The 17,415-nt window shown below is 48.5% G+C and overlaps 1 protein-coding gene across 1 annotated transcript in view; it reads left to right on the top strand.

Annotated features, from left to right (window-relative positions):
• The first annotated feature begins 13,055 nt into the window (after positions 1–13,055).
• Positions 13,056–17,415, top strand: part of CHST8 (carbohydrate sulfotransferase 8) — a 113,444-nt gene continuing 109,084 nt past the window's right edge. Inside the window, exon 1 of the mRNA XM_039888581.1 lies at positions 13,056–13,435. The gene's annotated coding sequence lies outside the window, so the exon portion shown is untranslated. The remainder of the gene's footprint in view (positions 13,436–17,415) is intronic.

Raw genomic sequence — 17,415 nt, 5'->3', positions numbered from 1 at the left:
GTCCTTATCTTCTGAAGGTGACGATGTTTTTAAGCAGCTCTATGAATTAAAGGTTTAAATATATTTGGTAGCTTTTAAGCCATTACAATTATACTCTTTCTTGAGGCTCAAATGGTTTCATATTTGGCCACTGGGAGCGTCTCGAAGATGGTTTTGATGTCCCGTTGACATTGTCTGTTAGTCTCTGCCAGCCTCTTTTCTATCTGGTAGCTGTCTAGAGTCCTTGCTATCTATAGATAGATAGGGGAATCTGCCTATCATCTATCTATCTACGTACTTATCATCTTTAAAGACACAAAGTGTCAAAAAATTGAGAAAACAAGCCATAGACTAGGAGAAAATATTGTAAAATACATATCTGATAAAGTACTGTTATCTAAAATATACAAAGAAATAAAAAGAATGAGCTAACAAGCCACAGAAAGACACGAAAGGAACTTAAATGCATATAGCTAAGTGAAGGAAACAAATTTGAAAAGGCTACAAACTGTATGATTCTGACTATATGACATTCTGGAAAAGGCAAAATTATGGAGATAGTAAAAGAGATCAGTGGTTGCTAGGGGTTGGGGAAGAGGAAGGGATGAATAGGTGGAGCCCAGGAAATTTTTAGGGCAGTGAGGCTATTCCGTAGGATACTATAAAGGTACATGCATTTTATTATACATTTGTCAAAATCCACAGACCGTACAACAAAGAGATTTAACTCTAATGTAAACAGTGGACGTTAGCTGATGTTGGTCAATGTTGGTACGTGGATCGTTACAAATGTACCACTGACCCTGGATATTGATGGTAGGGGAGGCTGCATGCGTGCGGTTGTCAACTCTCTGTACTTTCCACTCAGTTATGCTGTGAATCTAAAACAGCTCTAAAAATTTAATTCTATTAATTAAAAAAGATAAAATGCCTCAAGAGTGTATACTGTTTCTTCCAGTTCAAATTTAGAATTATTGGGTATTTACTTAAACTCTTCTTTCTTATGCCTGAATTCCTTTTTCTCACCCAAGAATCCTAGTTCTCAAGGGCACAGGAGATGACAGAATTAGAATATCCAACAATTACTCATTTACTTTATCCCATATTTCATGCAAAATAGTCTCAGTGTAAAAAATACGAGCTCCATCAACATCATTATTGAAAACAGTTAAAATTTTCTCCATATGCTTTCTGCATTCTCTTTCTTCCACATTTATAAATAGCTATATTATATCTATACTCCAGAGCACATAGCTATTACATAATAAACTCTTTTATTTTTAACCCTTATTTATTCTTTTTTAAGAAAATTTATTTGTTTTAATTAGTTTCAAGTATACAGTACATTGGTAAGACATCTATATAGTCCATAAAACAATCCCCCCAATTGCTCCCTTCCTCCCCTGACCCTCCACCTAGCCAACACATTAATACTAACTGCATTTCCTATGCCGTGCTCCCCATCCCCGTGACCGTCGATCAGTTACTAATTTGTACTTCTTTAATCCTTCACCCCATTCTCCCAGCCCCCATCCCCCCTTCTGTCCCTCATCAAATTGTCCTCTATATCTATGAGTCCGTTTTTGATTATCTTGTTCTTTTTAATCCTTAGATTCTGCATATAAGTGGAATTATATAGTGTTTATCTTTCTCTGACTTAAATAACTACTAGGTCCATCAAAGCAATATCTTTTTCCATCCCCTTCCTTTTAGTCTGTGTGTGTCTTTTAATCCGAAGTGAGCCTCTTATAGGCAACATATGTAGGGGTCTTGTTTTCTTATCCATTCAGCTACTCCATCTTTTGGCTGGAGCACTTAATTTTTTTCCATTTGAGGCACTTATTGATAGGAATGTAGTTGTTACCATTCTTTATTCCTGTTTTCGATACATGTTTTTTCTTCTTAAAGAAGACCCTCCAACATTTCTTGTCATACTGGCTTAATGGTGATAAATTCTTTTAGCTTATTTTTGTCTGGGAAGCTCTTTATCTGTCCTTCAACTCCAAATGATAGCTTTGCTGGATAAAGTATTCTTGGTTGTAGATCCTGGGTCTTCATCCCGTCAAATATTTTGTGCCAAACCCTTCTGTCCTGTATAGTTTCTTTTGAGAAATCAGCTGCCAGTCTTATGGGTGTTCCCTTATAGGTAGCTATGTTCTTTTCTCATACCGCTTTTAATATTCTTTCTTTCTATTTAACCTTTGGCATTTTAATTATGATGTGTCTTGGTGTGAGCCTCTTTGGATCACTGGTTTTTGGGCTTCTCTGAGCTTCCTGGGGTTTTATGTCCATTTCCTTCACCAGGTTAGGAAAGTTTTCCATCATTATTTCTTCAAACAACTGTTCAACATCTTGTTTTCCTTCAGGTATGCCAATGGGATGGATATTTTGATGTTTAATAGTGTCTAATATGCTCCTTAAATTATTTTTATAGTCTTGGCATCTTTCTTCTTGCAATTCTGATTGAACGCCCTTGGCTTTCCATCACTTAAATAGGTCATTTGATCATTTCCTTTATTTACTTTGTTTATTCCTTTGTTTATTCCATTTAATATACTTCTCATCTCAGACAATGTGTTCTTCATTTCAGACTGGTTCCCTTTTATAATTTCCATTTTCATTTTTATGTTTTTTATCTCTTTGTTGAAGTTTTCAGTGAATTTATCTACTATTCCCAAAAGTTCATTGAGCATCTTTATAACCAGTATTTTGAACTCTGCATCTTAGATTACTTGACTCTATTATTTCTGGATCTCTGTTCTCTTCTCTCATATGGTTTCTGCTTCTTTGTCTTCCCATTTTGGCTGCCTTTCTGTGTCTGTTTCGATGTACTACACAAAGCTCCTAAGTCTCCTGGTCTTATTAGTGTGGATTTGTGAAGTAGGTGTCCAGTGGCACAGTCCTGAGAGGGGTTCAGCTGCAGGCCAGATTTAGCCCAAGCCTCTGCCCCTTCGGGGCCACCTGTTAAGATTCAGCCAGCAATCCACAGATGCTGTGCTTATAGTTGCCTGAAAAGGCTTCACCAGAAACCAAGGCCAGCTGGCTCCAGTGTGAGTCTAGGCAGTGCTCCACAAGGAGCACCTGACTTGCTGAGGATATACCTAGATGTGGCTTGGGTGAGGCTACGAGTTGGGGGAGGCAGGGTTTCAGGGAATCTTCTGGGAGACGCAACCTCTGTTATCCAGTTTGATGACTTCTCGGCTATGGTGGCACTGTGTCCATGCACTGGGACGGGGGAGAGCTCAACAGGGAACAATAGATACCTCCGGCACTTCTGTACAGAGCAAGTCTAGCCTTGGCCCTCACTTCGACAATGTCTTCCTATAAGTCCCTGGTGCCCCCTGCGTGCAGCCGAATTGGCACTGGTGCTCAGAGTGAGCAGGTCCCTCATGGTGAAAATCCGCTCGCAGACACGGCTCTTTTAAACGGTGTCTGACACTTCTGCTGCCGCAGCCTCCGTCTCACTCAGCCGCTTGGGACCTGGCAGCCCCGTGTCCTCGCTGTCCTACCTTCTGCTGTTGCAAGGTGATTTCTTAGATTTCTCCCTAGTCGTATGGCTTGTTCATCTAGATCCCAGGCAATTTTCATTGTTGCTTGCTCCTTGTTTCTGTCACAACTTTGATTTGGTTGCCAGAGGGATGAACAGAGCCTCTATCATCTAGGCCATTTTTTCCCCTCCAGGACTGTTTCTTCTAATTAACCAAGAGAAGCTTTCAAAGAGATGGAGTAGTTTTGGATACTACTGCTTTCCGATGACATGCTTCTCCAGGCGGGATCAGGGATACCAGCGGAGGGCCACGAGTGACGTGAGGTGCCAACCTTCATTTATTTTTAACTCTATAAGCGATCAAATATTTAATGTTCACCTCCTCAGGCTGATGTCTCTCTAGTCACTTTGGTTGTCTAGTAGATTCCTCAGGAAGGGCTCATGGCATCAGTATTTCCTGAATTTTTGCATGGGGGTAGGACTTCGTACTTGCAAGTCAGTTTCTCTAGATCCTTGGTTCATGTTTTATTTTCTTGAGTATGCTAAGTACGATATTGTTTTCTTGTGGCGCAAGAGTTGCAATCCAAAAGGTGACAATCATTCAACTTTCTATCCCCTACAAATCATGAGCTATCTTTGCTTATTCAAAGAATTTTTCTTTTTCTTTGAAGTCTCACTGTTTTCCTAAAAGTATGCCCTGATGTCGATCATTCTGGGTCAATATTCTCAGAAATGTGGTATGACCTTTCAATATATAGTTTCAACCTTTTCTTATTTCTAAAGGTTTTCTTGAGTTATAGCTTTTAATATTAGTTCTGTTCCAGCTTTCATTTTTTTCCTCAGAGACATTTATTCTCTGTATGTTGGATCATCTCTATCTAGCGTCAAAGTTTGTCACTTTCTCTTGAATCCTTTGTATCATGTTCATTTCTTTTTGATTTCTAAAATTTCCACTTTTCCCGTCTTCTATTTATTCTAAGGAGTTATCTGTCATGTTCATTCACTCTTCTATTCTTTCTAGTTTAGTTTAGTCTTGATTTCTGAATTTTTTTCTTTTAAACCTATTTGTTTCCTGAGTTTGTCTTTTCGTTTGTTTCTATTTCTGATTTATGTTGTTTGTTCCTATCTGAAATCATTTTCTTAATTTCTTTTATCTGAACCTTCTGTTTGGACCTTCTGTTTCCTTCCCCTGTGGTGTTCTTGCTCTATTCAATTTTGATTCATCTTTTAGCAGCGTCTCCTCAGTGTGGGGCCTCGTCCTGAAAGAAAGACCTGGCTGGTCAGTTTCAAGACTTCACAGGGGCCGGGTGGCTTCACCCTCTTTAAATCTTCTTACCTGATGCCTTTTGTACTTTCACGCCATCGGGGTGGACAAAATGCCTCCCAGTTTCAGCTGCAGTTCTAAAACGGATCTCTGTGCTTTCTAGTAAATATTTATTGGCTTTTGGGAGATGGTCTCATTCTCAGATATGACAGGCACAGTGTTTCTTCCCTGTGCTAGTATTTTGATGTTTGGAAGATACATTAGTTTTATTGTTGGTGTTTTCCACATGTTTTTGGTCTTTCTATATACTTAGTCTGTTTTTATTAGAAGATTCAAGCATGTTCGAAATTATATCACTAGCACTGCTGCCAACGTCTCAAAAATACCCCAGGGAGAACTTTTAACACTGACACTTTAACACCGCTAGGAAATGCTTTATCACAACCAAACCAGAGGAGAAAAAACTATGTAAACAGTCATTTGTGTGGAGTGTCTTGTGCTGACTATGATATTGCAGCAGACATGTTGATCCCCTCAGCTCATCTTAGTTCAACCCAGGAGACTGTTTCAACCTTAAGCTCTTTCATCTCTCTCCTCTCTCCCAAGCTTTCCCTGGTACCACCAAAGCTCATTGGCCTGCGTTGTGTTTTCTGAGATCACTCTGAGATAAAATACCTGAATCCACTTGTCTGTCTCAGGTCTGCTTTTGTAGGAATACAACCCAAGACAGACACTGAGCTGCGTGTCAGTAACCTTGCCTGTTCCAAATATCTCTCATGTAGTAAAAGCTGCTTATTATTTTCAAAAGTGGAATCATAGTAGTTTAATATTTTTAATAGCCTTTGGTGAGACATCTTTCTATTATAGAAAAATTAAATGCCTGTCTTTCTTTGTCTATGCCCTCCTTATTCTCTTAAAAGGCCCTGGTTGATTAGCTGCTTCCCCTAGACATTACCTTTCCTAAAGCTAGGCTTGTTTATCAGAATTCAGCAAGCCTACCTTATAATTGCAGAGTCTATCCTTTTTCTGGGCATGGAAGTGAGAGTCCTTTATCTGTTTGTGCCGGAGTATCCTTTGTGTTGAACAAAATATGTATTGAATTATTGTCCCCCTGGCTCTTTGTGGCTGTGAGTCTTATGAGTAAGGAGAGGCCAGATGAGATTAGGTCAGGTCAAATGCCACCTCTTTCATTAAGCTCTTCCTGATCTCCCGGGAACATGCCTCAGCCATTTCTCTCATGGCTGCATTATAATCTGACTTGCATTCTAGGCTGTCTGTCTGCCTGTCTGTCTATCTCTCTCCTTGACTATGAGCTGCTTTCCCCATTGCCTCCCCCTATCCTGTCCTGATCAATCCCTCAACAAAGGCGTGGCAGTCTATGCGTAAAGGCAGATGACTGGACACCTGTCAAAGGGGTGGGGCTTCGCCCTTGAGCCTGTCGCCAGCTAGCGCATCATCTCAGCATACCTCTAACCGGGGCCCACGCCCCACACCCCTGAATCTTGGACAAGGCACTGACACTGGAACGGGCACAGAAGGTGGACTCATTTGAGCGTAAGACATCATCTGTGAGAGCAAGAAGACAGGAAGCTCTGTTTGAGGACAGAGCTGGGGGACAGAGTGTGATGGGCTCCATGCTGGGAACCGCAGGGCTACCTTAATGCCACAGGGCCCTTCGCATGGTGTCAAAAGAGGAGATTTGAGCTGTCTTGTTTTTTTTTTAAAGCTAACTTTAAACATTACTGACAGCAAGATGTCTCTGGCACGAAAGCCGACAGGGAGGCAATGGCTCACTGTTTCCATAGCTACCGACAGGACGCCACTGGGCAGAGCTCTGAACTCCAGAGCATCTTGGGCTCTGCCGGAAGGATGAAGTTCCTGGGCTCCGGGAGAACTCAGCAATAAAGTGGCAGTTGCTTATCTCAGTTTCTGTCACAACTGCCTTCTATTTTCAGTGACAGTTTTTAATTTCTCCAGGTGTCCAAGGGTTTCCCTGCAGAACACTCCCACATTGGGAATCCTGGGAAGCTGAAGATGTCCCTCCCCCCACAAACCTTCTGCAGGTCATGTCATCTGCTTCCAGAGCCTGGTGACCTTGGTGCTTTTTCAGAACCAGAGGATGGCTTAGCAAGGCCGGGAGGGGAATTTCCTGAGTTGCTGGCATGGGGTAGGAATAGCAGACAGTAAGTTGTAAGTAAGCAGACATTACCTGCTTCCGATTTGGAAAACTTTTGGAAGGTCTGAGAAAGCAAATCCCCTTAGGCTTTTCTAGTTTCTCCTTCACAGGGGATCTGCAGTACAAGATCTCCCTCCAAGATTAACTTGGGTGCTTCCTGTTGAGTCATCTTCACACAGAAGAGCAGGAGGCAGAGGCTATGGGTTTGGGAAGGGGTCCGGCTTCGGTGCTGGACTAGGGCTGGCATACCTCATCTCCTTCCTTGGATGGCCCTCTGAGGGGAATGTTGTCTGACTGATGGGCTCTTCTTGGTCATGTCTCCTTGGATGCATCAGCCACCAGGCTTTTGTTTTCAGTCCTGGTAGAGAGAGAATCATCCTGCCAGGCGTTGTGTGGGCTCCCAGCACAGTGCGAAAATACCACTTGCTGAGAAGCGCCTGAGAAGGGCAGTACCTGTCGCTGTTTTCCCATCTCCACCGTGGCCGCCCACGTGGTTTACAGCACAACTTGCCTGTGCTAAAAGGATCTGAGAAAACCTTGAGACTAACCAACTGCATCTGTGAGACTTTCAGAGTGTCTGTCTTTGGGCAAACCATAATTGGTACTGAGCTTAGCTACCTCTTTGTTTTCTAGTTCTGAGGGCTCTGGAATGAAGTCCTTCCAGCCTGGCTCTGAAACTGTCACATGTGTGTCCTCCATCTTTGTGTCACATTTCTAAGCCCATTTGATTATAAACCTTCCAAGTCAGAGAAGCCTCAGGGTGCATGCACATCCTTACCCAGTGGCCTGTTCCCAGTGGTATCTGATGTTTCTGCAGTCTTCCTGTACAAATATTTTGTTCTGTTCAAAGCAATCATTTCTTTCCTTTCAAAATCCTCAAATCTGATTCTTAATGCTAACCATTAAATTTAGAATAGCATTCAAGTTTGCATGTTAAAAAATGCTTTTAGCTATCTTGGGAACTCAGAAGATACTTAAGCCCCACTTCCCTACCACATGATAGAAAAGCGATAAACTGATTTATAATCCTTGGTAAGGGTGGAGTTCTGAAAATGCACTCTGGACTGAGGATGCTGGAGAGGAGATCCTGCCCTGAGAGGCACAAGGCTTTTCTCAGACCCCACAGAGCCCTTGGTGACATCGAGAGCCACTCTGCTCTGGGGCTGACCAGCAGGTACATGAAAAGAGGCTAAGCCAGAGGGAGTCCTAGAAAATCAGCAAGCTCTCCCAATTAGGAAGTGTTTAAAAAGAAGTGCCATTTATTTGTGTCATACAGTGGTTTCCTCATTTTAATAGTCACCCAAGTTAATGACAAACAACATATAGCCAAAAAAGGTCAACCAAGCAAATCTGATGAACTAGAGAGACTTCTTAATGAGCTCACTTGTGTCTGGATACAGGCAGATGCAGAGAAACACCACAGAGACAAGAGGGGTCAAAGCCATTCACTCTCCAAGGCAGGGGAGACCCTCACCCCCCACACGAGCCTATTCCCACCATCTTTGACTGACAGCGAGAGAGTAAACTTCAGCTCGGCACTGCAAGACATAAATGCTGAGTTAGTTTGGTCTGAATTAAATAACATTTACTGAATTGTGACATACAAATATTCTAGAATTTTAAACTCTTTAGTCCAAAGTAAAAAGAAAAATCTCTGTTGTTTCTGTTGAGTGTCTATTGGCCCCCAGCTTAGATAGTGTTCTCTCTCCCTTTGTGGGCAGGCCACTGGAGGATGATCAGGCTCAAGAATTTGTGGGAACTGAGGGAGTGGCCAGTGGAAATGACCCCAGTGTGATTCGTTTTGTTGTTGTTGTCGTTGTTGTTGTTGTTGTTTTTAATTAAGAAACACCAAAATGAACTTAAGCTTGGCAAGACCTCAGTGGAGAAACCAGTCTGGCTCTGAGCCCAATTTACATGGATGGGCTGGAATTGGATCTGGGCCTGGCTCCTTCTTGGACTCTGAGGTCAACAAAGGCCGATCTGCAGAGTTGCTCATCTTAGATTGGGAGAGACAGTGTCCCTCCTGGAGATCCCAAGGGTCCTCTAGCCCTCTGTCCTCTTGGATGCTCAGCTCCCCGTCTGCTCTGTGAGATCCCCCAGTGTCTTTTCATGAAGTCCCTCTCTTTTTGCTCAAGTTAGCCACAATCACTTTCTACCATGTGGTACCCAGAAAACCGGATCTGTGTACCAATTCTCATCTGTGCTAAGGACAGACACTGGCTTCACCTTAGCCTGCCCAAGACCCATTCTTTAAAGAAGAACTATTCTAATGCCCTAAGGAATGATGGTAGAATTTCAGATATTATAACAGGTAGAGGGGATGTTGGGGTGCCTGGAACCCCCAGTGGCATTGCAGTGTAGGAGATTCTTGCATGAACATGCTGCCATCAGGAAATTTCAGGCGACTCAACACAGAAAAAACAAAGCAACTCATTTTCTCCAGCTCCTTGGAGGGAAGGGACATTTATTCAATAAGTTCCCAGGTGACCAAGGGAAGACTCGGGGCCTCCTTTCCAAGTGAGGAATTTTGGGGACTTTTTGGGAACCACAACTCAGGCCTGGAGGGGGCTTAGGAGCCTGGACTGCATGTCCTTCACTGTTTAAATGGGGGAGAAGCCTTGGCCACCGTCCCACACCAGGGCTGCAGCAGAGGCACCTAGGGAAGACTCTCCCATCTGGACGGTGTTCTGGTCAGCATGTCATGGTGTGTTGAGCTGACTTGGGAAACTTTGGCATTACAATATTTTAGAGTCCAGTATAGGGCCACTCCAGTACCACTTGACACCAATGCCCTGAGGTGACTAATCTGAGCATGACTCAGAGGAGGTGAAAACTCTACTTTCCAAAATGCTTTTACATCCTTCACCTTACATGAGGGTTCCCATTGCCAGGAGCAGGGCGGAGTCTGTTGCCCTCATTTTACAAATAAGGAAATGAGCTGGAAAGAGCTAGGGGACATGCCCAAGACCGCCCAGCTGGTGTTCTTGAAGAACTGAAACACCCCGGTCCATCCCATGATTCTCTTCTTTCTCCCATGGGACACAAGGAGACAGGTGTTCTCAGACCTGCCACTCCAGCAGGCTCCCATTTCCTTCTGAGAATAGTGCTCTGGTTCTTCTTACGGTGACAGGTGACAAGAAGGTTTAGGTCTCAGGTCTCAGTCCTGCACCTGGTTTTCCTGCCCTTCATCAAATGCAAGGTGCTTCCACACTGGGCTGCCTTCTGCTACCTGCCCAAGAGCAGGTGGGAATCTTTGCTCCAATGAACGTCCAGGGCCCAGAGCCAGGGGAGGGTGGGATGGTTTGCCTGCCGCTCACCACCAAACCTGGTCAGGACCCCTCTTCCCGAGCATGCCCTTTGGCAGCAGAGTGCCTTCCGAAAGTCTCTGTTACCGCTCCTCGGGGTTGTGGACTCATGAGGCCATCCGATGAAAATATCTTTTCACCTTAGTTGGAATGCAAAGGGACAAGTTCGCCACTAAGCTTTCAGTGGAGACACACATATCAAAAACTGCAAGCGGGCACACGGGCTTCATGGCGGGGATTTGCAGCATTTCTCCGCCTCCCTCACTGCGGAGGCCGAGCCTGACTTTCAAAAAAGGGCATGCAGCCCTGGGCAAATTCTGCAGAGGAAACTCGGTGCATGGCAGTGCCAGCGGTCTCTGGCCCCCTTTGGGGAATATCCCCAAGGGCCTCTCAAAACAAGAAGCAGTCTGAGTGAAAAATGGAAAATATAGCAGATGTCGAAGGAATGCAGCATTGTTTATTCCTAGCCACGTCTGCCTGAATATTAGATGCAAATAAGTGCTAATAAGTACGGTTGGAGAAGCTAATGGAAAAACCTCCCTTCCCAGGAGGATCACTACACACAGATGCACGGGACAACTTAGATGGCCTGATTGGCTTCATGCGCTGCTGCTAGCGTGGTCTGGGTGAAGCCTGTGTGGACTTGTCAGCAGAGGCTGTGTAGACTCATCCCATGGAAGCACTTGTGGTCCAGAGCCTCCTGGCTGTAGGGTTGGCCTCAGGGAATGGGACCTCCTCTTCTCATCCTCTCTCTGGCTGGCAGTGAGGGTAGAGTCAGTGAGGGGAGAGAGAGAGAGTTAGCGGGGGAGGGGAGGGGAGGGGAAAGGAGAGAAGAGAGAAATTGCATTGCCCACGGGAGTGTGCATGGTGCTGAAAAGCTACCCTCTACCACCAAGCCTCTTTACCGGCTGCCCAGCCAACCAGTGGCCCTGACACTGCAGCCAACCAGTGGCCCTGACATCGGGTGGCGAGAGGGCTGGAGGTGTGGGGACAAGGGGTCACAAGGGCAGATATAGGGTCAGTGCACTCAGCTAGTCGAGAGAGTAGCTTTCTGGTCATTTCACCCACCCCCTGTTTACCATCCTTCCTTCCTCTCTGCTCTGACAGTGTTTGGATGTAGGTTGGATAGAGATTCCACTGCCCGGTCCATCCTGACCCTTGAGTCTTTGCTCCTTCAATTTTGTTCATTCGGTCTACACCTGATTGAGGTGGAGTAGAGCAATTTCAGCCATATACATGCCTCTCTCTGTCTCTCTGTCTCTCTGTCTCTCTCTGTCTCTCTCTGTCTCTCTCTCTCACACACACAAACACACACACACACACACACACACACACACGTAAAACACAGCCAGTGGAGCATGGCTGGGCCGGTGCCCTGGGTCTGGCAGAGTCTCTGAGCTCAGGGTCTGGAAGAGGGGACCCCAGCTCTGAATCCATGCCACTTTGGAATCAGCAGCCCAGCCCTGGCTCTGCCATCCTCCAGATGTGTGGACTCCAACAACTTGGTGGCATTCTTGTACCTCACTTTCATCATCTGTGAAACAAAATGAAAATGCCTACTTGCTGCTGCAAGAATTATGATAAGGCTGGTATGCTTCAGTTTGCCTTCTCACCTTTCCTGCTCTATCTCTAAATGCTCTGAGCTTACCTGGGGCATGCTGGAGGTCTCAGGGCTGCCTGGAGCAGAATCTGGGTACTACCCAGGCCTATTGGAGCTGCAGTGCTGGAAGTCCCCAAGCTTTCCTCCCGAAGGGCTCTGCTCTCTGTCAGGGCTGCCCCATCCCTCACTTGTCCCGCCTTCCAAGGGCCATGAGTCTACCCCTGTCTCCTACTTCATCCTATACTCTGGGTCAGCTCGATGGAGTCATCAGGCCAATCAAGTAGCAGATAAAATGAGAGAAGAGTAAGCATTCTTCACTTTATTTTACTAAAGGTTTCTCTGCAGGTTTTTGAAAATATTGGGTATCCCTTCAAAACTAAGTGGTGACTGATTTACAGTTTTATGGAGTTCCTGTGAGAAGCCAGCTGGATCTTCTTCCTGGCACCTGCTTGCCCCCTGCAGGTGGGGGCTACCTCTTCTCAGGAAGAACAAGACCTGGAATCAGTCTCACTCCCCTTTCGCACCCCTGCCCCGCACATCCCCACTCTGTTGTTGGGGTGTGTATGGCAGGGGTCGCTTGGCCCAAGTTGTCCTCTCCCAGCTCTCAGGCCCATGACCAAACAGGGACTTCATGGAGGTAGCCCTCAAGGGAGAGCCTGGGTCATGGGGCATTTCAGCAGAATCCAGAGCCCCAGAAATTTGGGCATCGGCGCGGACAACCGGCAGATGGAGGCAGCCCGAGACCCTGACCGAAATCCACCTAAGCTGGATTTCTCAGAATCTTCCTCGAGATCTACCCTTATTTCGCCGGCCCTGGGTGCGCGAAACATCGGGTCCTGGGCGCGCACCTCTGCTCATCTGTGATCACTGTCCGCTCCGATGACGCCTTGTCCTCTTCCCTGGTTGGCGCCAGCGTGCGACCCACCGTGGCAGTGGCAGCACTCTGACCGCGTTCTGGAGCCAAGTGACAGCCGGGAGTCCAGCTCTCAGGGAACCCGGGAGACGCGCGCGGCCCCCGGCACGACAGCCCCCACCCCTGCGGCCGCAGGGCCGCGCCCAGCGGCGACTCCTTCACAGCGCTAAGCCGGTGGGGCCGCGGGAGCCGCAGAGCGCGCGTGGGCGCTGCGCCCGTGAGCTCCCGGGAGGCGCCAGCAGATCGCCGGAGTGATCCCCTCCGGGCCGGGCCACCCTGTCGCCGCCACTACCGCGGGGCGGGGCCCAGGCCGGGGGCGGGGCGCCGGGCGGGCGCGGCGCTATTTCCAGCCTTGCCGGAGGCTTTGCTCGCACTTCGCTGGGAGCCTTCCCTGCGCGCGGCTCCGATCCGGCTGTTCTGTGGGGAGGAGAGAGGAGAAGGCGGCGGCCGGAGGCGGGAGGCGGAGGACAGACCCCGCCCGGGGGTCGTGAAAGAACACGCCACTGTGCCCACTCTTCTCTAGCGCTCTCCGGCCGCCGGCCCCACGCCCCTCACCTCACCTCCTGCACGGGGTTCCGCTGGGAGTGGGCCCGAACCGAGCTGGGGCGGAGGTTGTCCCTGCCGCCTGGGCGCCCCACAGCCGAGGATTCGCCTGGAGGACCGCGCCCGGACTGGAGGCGCCCGCGGCCCCGCGAGCGCCGGCGGCGCGAGGTAAGTGCGCTGCGCCCCCGCGCCACCCCTATCCCCGCCCTGTGCAGGTTCCCGGCCGGGAGGGGCGCCCTGAAGGGTCCCAGGAGGCCCTGGGACTGCACTGCGCCCCAGATCAGCGAACGCACGCGGATAGGAGTCTGAAGCCGCCGGCGGAGATAGGGCGCGCAGGGTTCCGATCTGGCTGCACTTTGGGGACCGGCTCCAGCGGTGGGAACTTTAATTAGACTTTTGCTCCTTGGATTTTATTTGTCGCCGCGCGTCTGTAAACTGTCACCCCTCGGGATCCCTGGGTCCCTGCGGATTCTCCGCTCCTCTTTCCGGCTCTGGGTGCTGGGCGCGGGCAGGTAGCGTCGGACTTCGAGAGGGCAGGGCTGGAGCGCCCAGGGCGCCCAGGGCTTTCCCGCGCGCTCGAGACTGGGACTCGGGGGCGGGTTGTGGCGGCAGGTGCAAAGGAGGAGTTAGAAGCTTCCTCGGCTTCTACCGAGCGGCGGAAGGTGCTTCCTCACTCCATCGCGCGCGTCCCCACCCTGCGATTCTCCAGGGCACCGGCCTGTTTTGTACTCGAGGCGAGTGTGTGTGCGTCAGTGATTGGTGAAGGTGTGTGCGTGCGTGTGTCCCCGAGTGCGGGAGTCGGAGCCCCGGGCGGCTCGGATGGGCGGTGAAAAAATCCTCTTTGCCAGGACCCAGCCGAGCTCTGGCGGCGGCTGCAACTCCAGCTGCTGGCTTCTAGTTTTGCACACCAGCTCTGGCCTCGTCGGAGGCTGACAGGGCCAGGCGAAGGCGTCTTCGCGGATTTTGGTATGCCAGTGCTGGCTCTTGGATCGGAGGTGACCCCGCTCCCTTCCCTGCGCGGGGCTCCGGTCGGCCTAACTTTCGCAGTACAGCTGGTCTCCAGGCCCTGCGACCCCCACCCAGAGCTGGCGCGGCAGCGGCGCAGCGCCCTCAGTGGTGGGCACTCGCTGCCAGGCTCTCCGACCCAACTGAGAAGGGGGGGTCAACCTGGGGCTCCCTGTCCTTCAGCCTTCTCCAGTATCGCGGTGGGCCCCAGGTCCTTGGGCCGCCTCTCTGAGTCAAGAGCGTGCTATACTAAGGGTAATGGACATCCGGGCCCTCTATATCTGCTTGGACTGGATTTGACCTCAGCAGTGGGGCAGGAAGGAGATGCTGTTGAATAAAGGGACCACAGGCCCTCTAGAATGGACGGTGGAAGGGCGGCGGCAGAGGGGTAAGGGGCAGACCTGCCCCTTCCCCACCCCTGGGGTGCTTACAACCTGCAGTCCCAAGACTGCTTTTGTTTGGGTAACATGTCACATCTGAGTTTAACTTGACCCTTGCCTATGGCGTGGGGAACTTTACGTAAGTCCTGCCCTACAAGAGCACAGTCTCTGGGGCAGGAGTGTCAGAGCCTTCTTTAAAATTTCCCAACAGTCATGGCTTTTCCTGTTCACCCCCTATTCCTTTTCCAAAGGCAAGGCAGACAGGCAGCAGGAAAGGGTGACACTCAGGTCCCTGGAGAAGACCCTCTTATAATACATACAGCCCACTACGCATGGCAGGGACAAGGTCTGGGGAGCCCTTGAGGGGAGTTGGAAGCACATTCCAGAGCCTTCATCAGTCTCATCTCTGTGAAGTAACTCACAGAGGGATAAAATTCAGACCTAAAGAGATGGAGCCTCGCAGGATGATCAATAATTCAATAGCATTTGAACGCAGAAAACCTCAAAGTCTGAACCCATCCCATTGCCTGGCCCGTTCACTCTTGGACACATGGATGGCACAGCTTATTGATTTATTTACCTGGATTCAGACTCCACAAGAGTGAATTATGTTCCCCAGGTATTGATTTTTAAAAAGACCCCAAATTAAAAAGTCAAGGCTTAAAGCAAGGTCAAGGATTAATTATTTATAGAGAGACATCCATCAGCTGGTGCGGGGGCTCATTTAGAAACTCTCTGAGTGGGCAAAAGGAGCATCTTCTGATTCTGGCTCTGGCTGGGGGAGGAGCAGGCCTGTCTGACCTCCTGGGTTTGACAGAGCTTTCCTGGCCTGTGACCGGAGGAGGCTGCTTTGTAACTCAGCCTGCTGTCAGAGATGCCTTTTTAATCTTATAGCCAGAATACCACTTGGGAAATTTCAGGCGTATTTGCTGTGTTTCCGTAATGAACATTTACTGATTACAGAGTATCAAGGGAATTTCATTTTTTAAACATTTATTCAAAGCTCTGTTTATGTAAGCTAATAAGTCTGGAAAAGTTCGGCAACTACTTTTGTGCTGTATGGTTGTGGGGAAAGTGAGCCTGGTGGGCTCATCTTAGAATTTACTTTCAATTCACTTGAAAGGAGGAAAGTGAGATTCTCCTGACTGAAAACGTTGTATAGGCTGCTTCTGTGCATTCTACTCTGACTGTGCCAGCGGTGGCCTGATAGGCGTTTTGTGGGTTTGAGGATCAAAGAGATGGTCGCTTAGAGCTTTTATCGTTGTTCGCTGATGTATCTGGTGGGAGGCATCTGAGGTGGGTGCTGGAGTCTTGTGGGGACTGGCAAAGGAAGGGGCAGTGCCCCATCTCCTGCCTGGCCTGGAGTCTGAGACACCTGTCTTTACCACACCCCTGCACGTTCCCGATTTACTCATGTGTGGCAGCCACATTGGAGAAACGTAGAGCAGGGAGGGAACCTATGGGCAGGAAAGTGGACGCAAGTTTATGGCATCTCTTTAATGAACGACCTTGGCAATTAGCGTCAGTAAATACTGTGTGAAACAAGTGGCTTGCCTTTTAGCTAATCAGAGGTAATGCGATATAAACAGGAGATTTATGAAGCGCTGACCCAAGGAGATTAACGTGGCCCTGCTGTGGGACAGCAAGAAATTAAAAAAAAGAATATAGAGGACGCTTGTCTGGATGTGTAGGTGGCAACGGTGTCCCAGAGCCCTCGGAAGTTTGCTGGGGGCAGGCAGCCTGTGTGGTGACAGCCTGGTGATGGGAGGCTCCCTGGCACTGTCTTTGGAGTCATTGCAGGACTTGCCTGACTCCAGAGCAGCCTTGTTCCTTCTTTCTCAGGACAAGCTGCCCAAAGGCAGAGGAAGTCGTTGGGCTCAAACAGCCAGGGGACAGAGCTGCATTAGCTTAGGTGGCAGAAGACACAGGAGATGCCAAATCATTCCTTCCTGGCTGGAGGATGTGCGATCCCGCTGTCAGTAAATCACCGTGGGAGAAGATAGGGACTTACAAATGGGTCATGGCAAAAAGTTGTGATTTTTACCCTGTACGAAACTACCTGTCATTTGTGATCTGGAGCTCTAGCCTGACTTGCTGGCCACAAATGCAACCTCAGCCACTGACAGCGTGGAGAAGTCCGCATCCAGGTGGGTTGACAATGAGAAGCAGCCCTGATTCCATCTCGAAAGCCGCCTTTCAGGAAGTCAGAGAGTGTCTATATGCAGGCAAGGGACGGGGAGTGACAGACACAGCCTCCCAGGCCAGCATCCTGGGTTCCAGCATTCTTCCTCCTCACCTCGAAGGCCACGAATTTCTAAGAGATGCGCGCTTCTTGTTGCTGGCGACTAAGGGAAAGGCATCCTGTCCCTGCCAAGCCATGGCCAGAACTGGCCCTGGCGGGTGACATTTATTTGAACTAAATGAGAGTTGTCAACATTGAAACCTGAAGCCAAATGACTCTCCATCCCACACTTCCAGTGTCAGACCTGCTGTCCCTGTCCTTCGTTCTGTCATCAGTGAACATTTATTGAGCATGCATTAGGTGTCTGTCATCGTGCCAGGCTCTGGGGACATGAGATGAGTGAAACTAAGAGCGGTCCCTATCTTTGTGGGGTTTGTAGTCTGGTGGGACAGAAATTTCCTCATCCTTCATTCATTGCTCACTGATTCATGCTCTGGCAGCAATGCCATTACTAAACAAATAACCAACACATTTGTGATTCTAGGCTATGATAAGCATCAAGGACACGGCCAGGTGGGTAT

This window comes from Pteropus medius, unplaced genomic scaffold (assembly GCF_902729225.1).
Source record: "Pteropus medius unplaced genomic scaffold, Ma_sr-lr_union100, whole genome shotgun sequence".
NCBI lineage: Eukaryota > Metazoa > Chordata > Mammalia > Chiroptera > Pteropodidae > Pteropus > Pteropus medius.
Note: the sequence above shows the minus strand (reverse complement) of the source record. Positions and strands in the feature narration are given on the sequence as shown.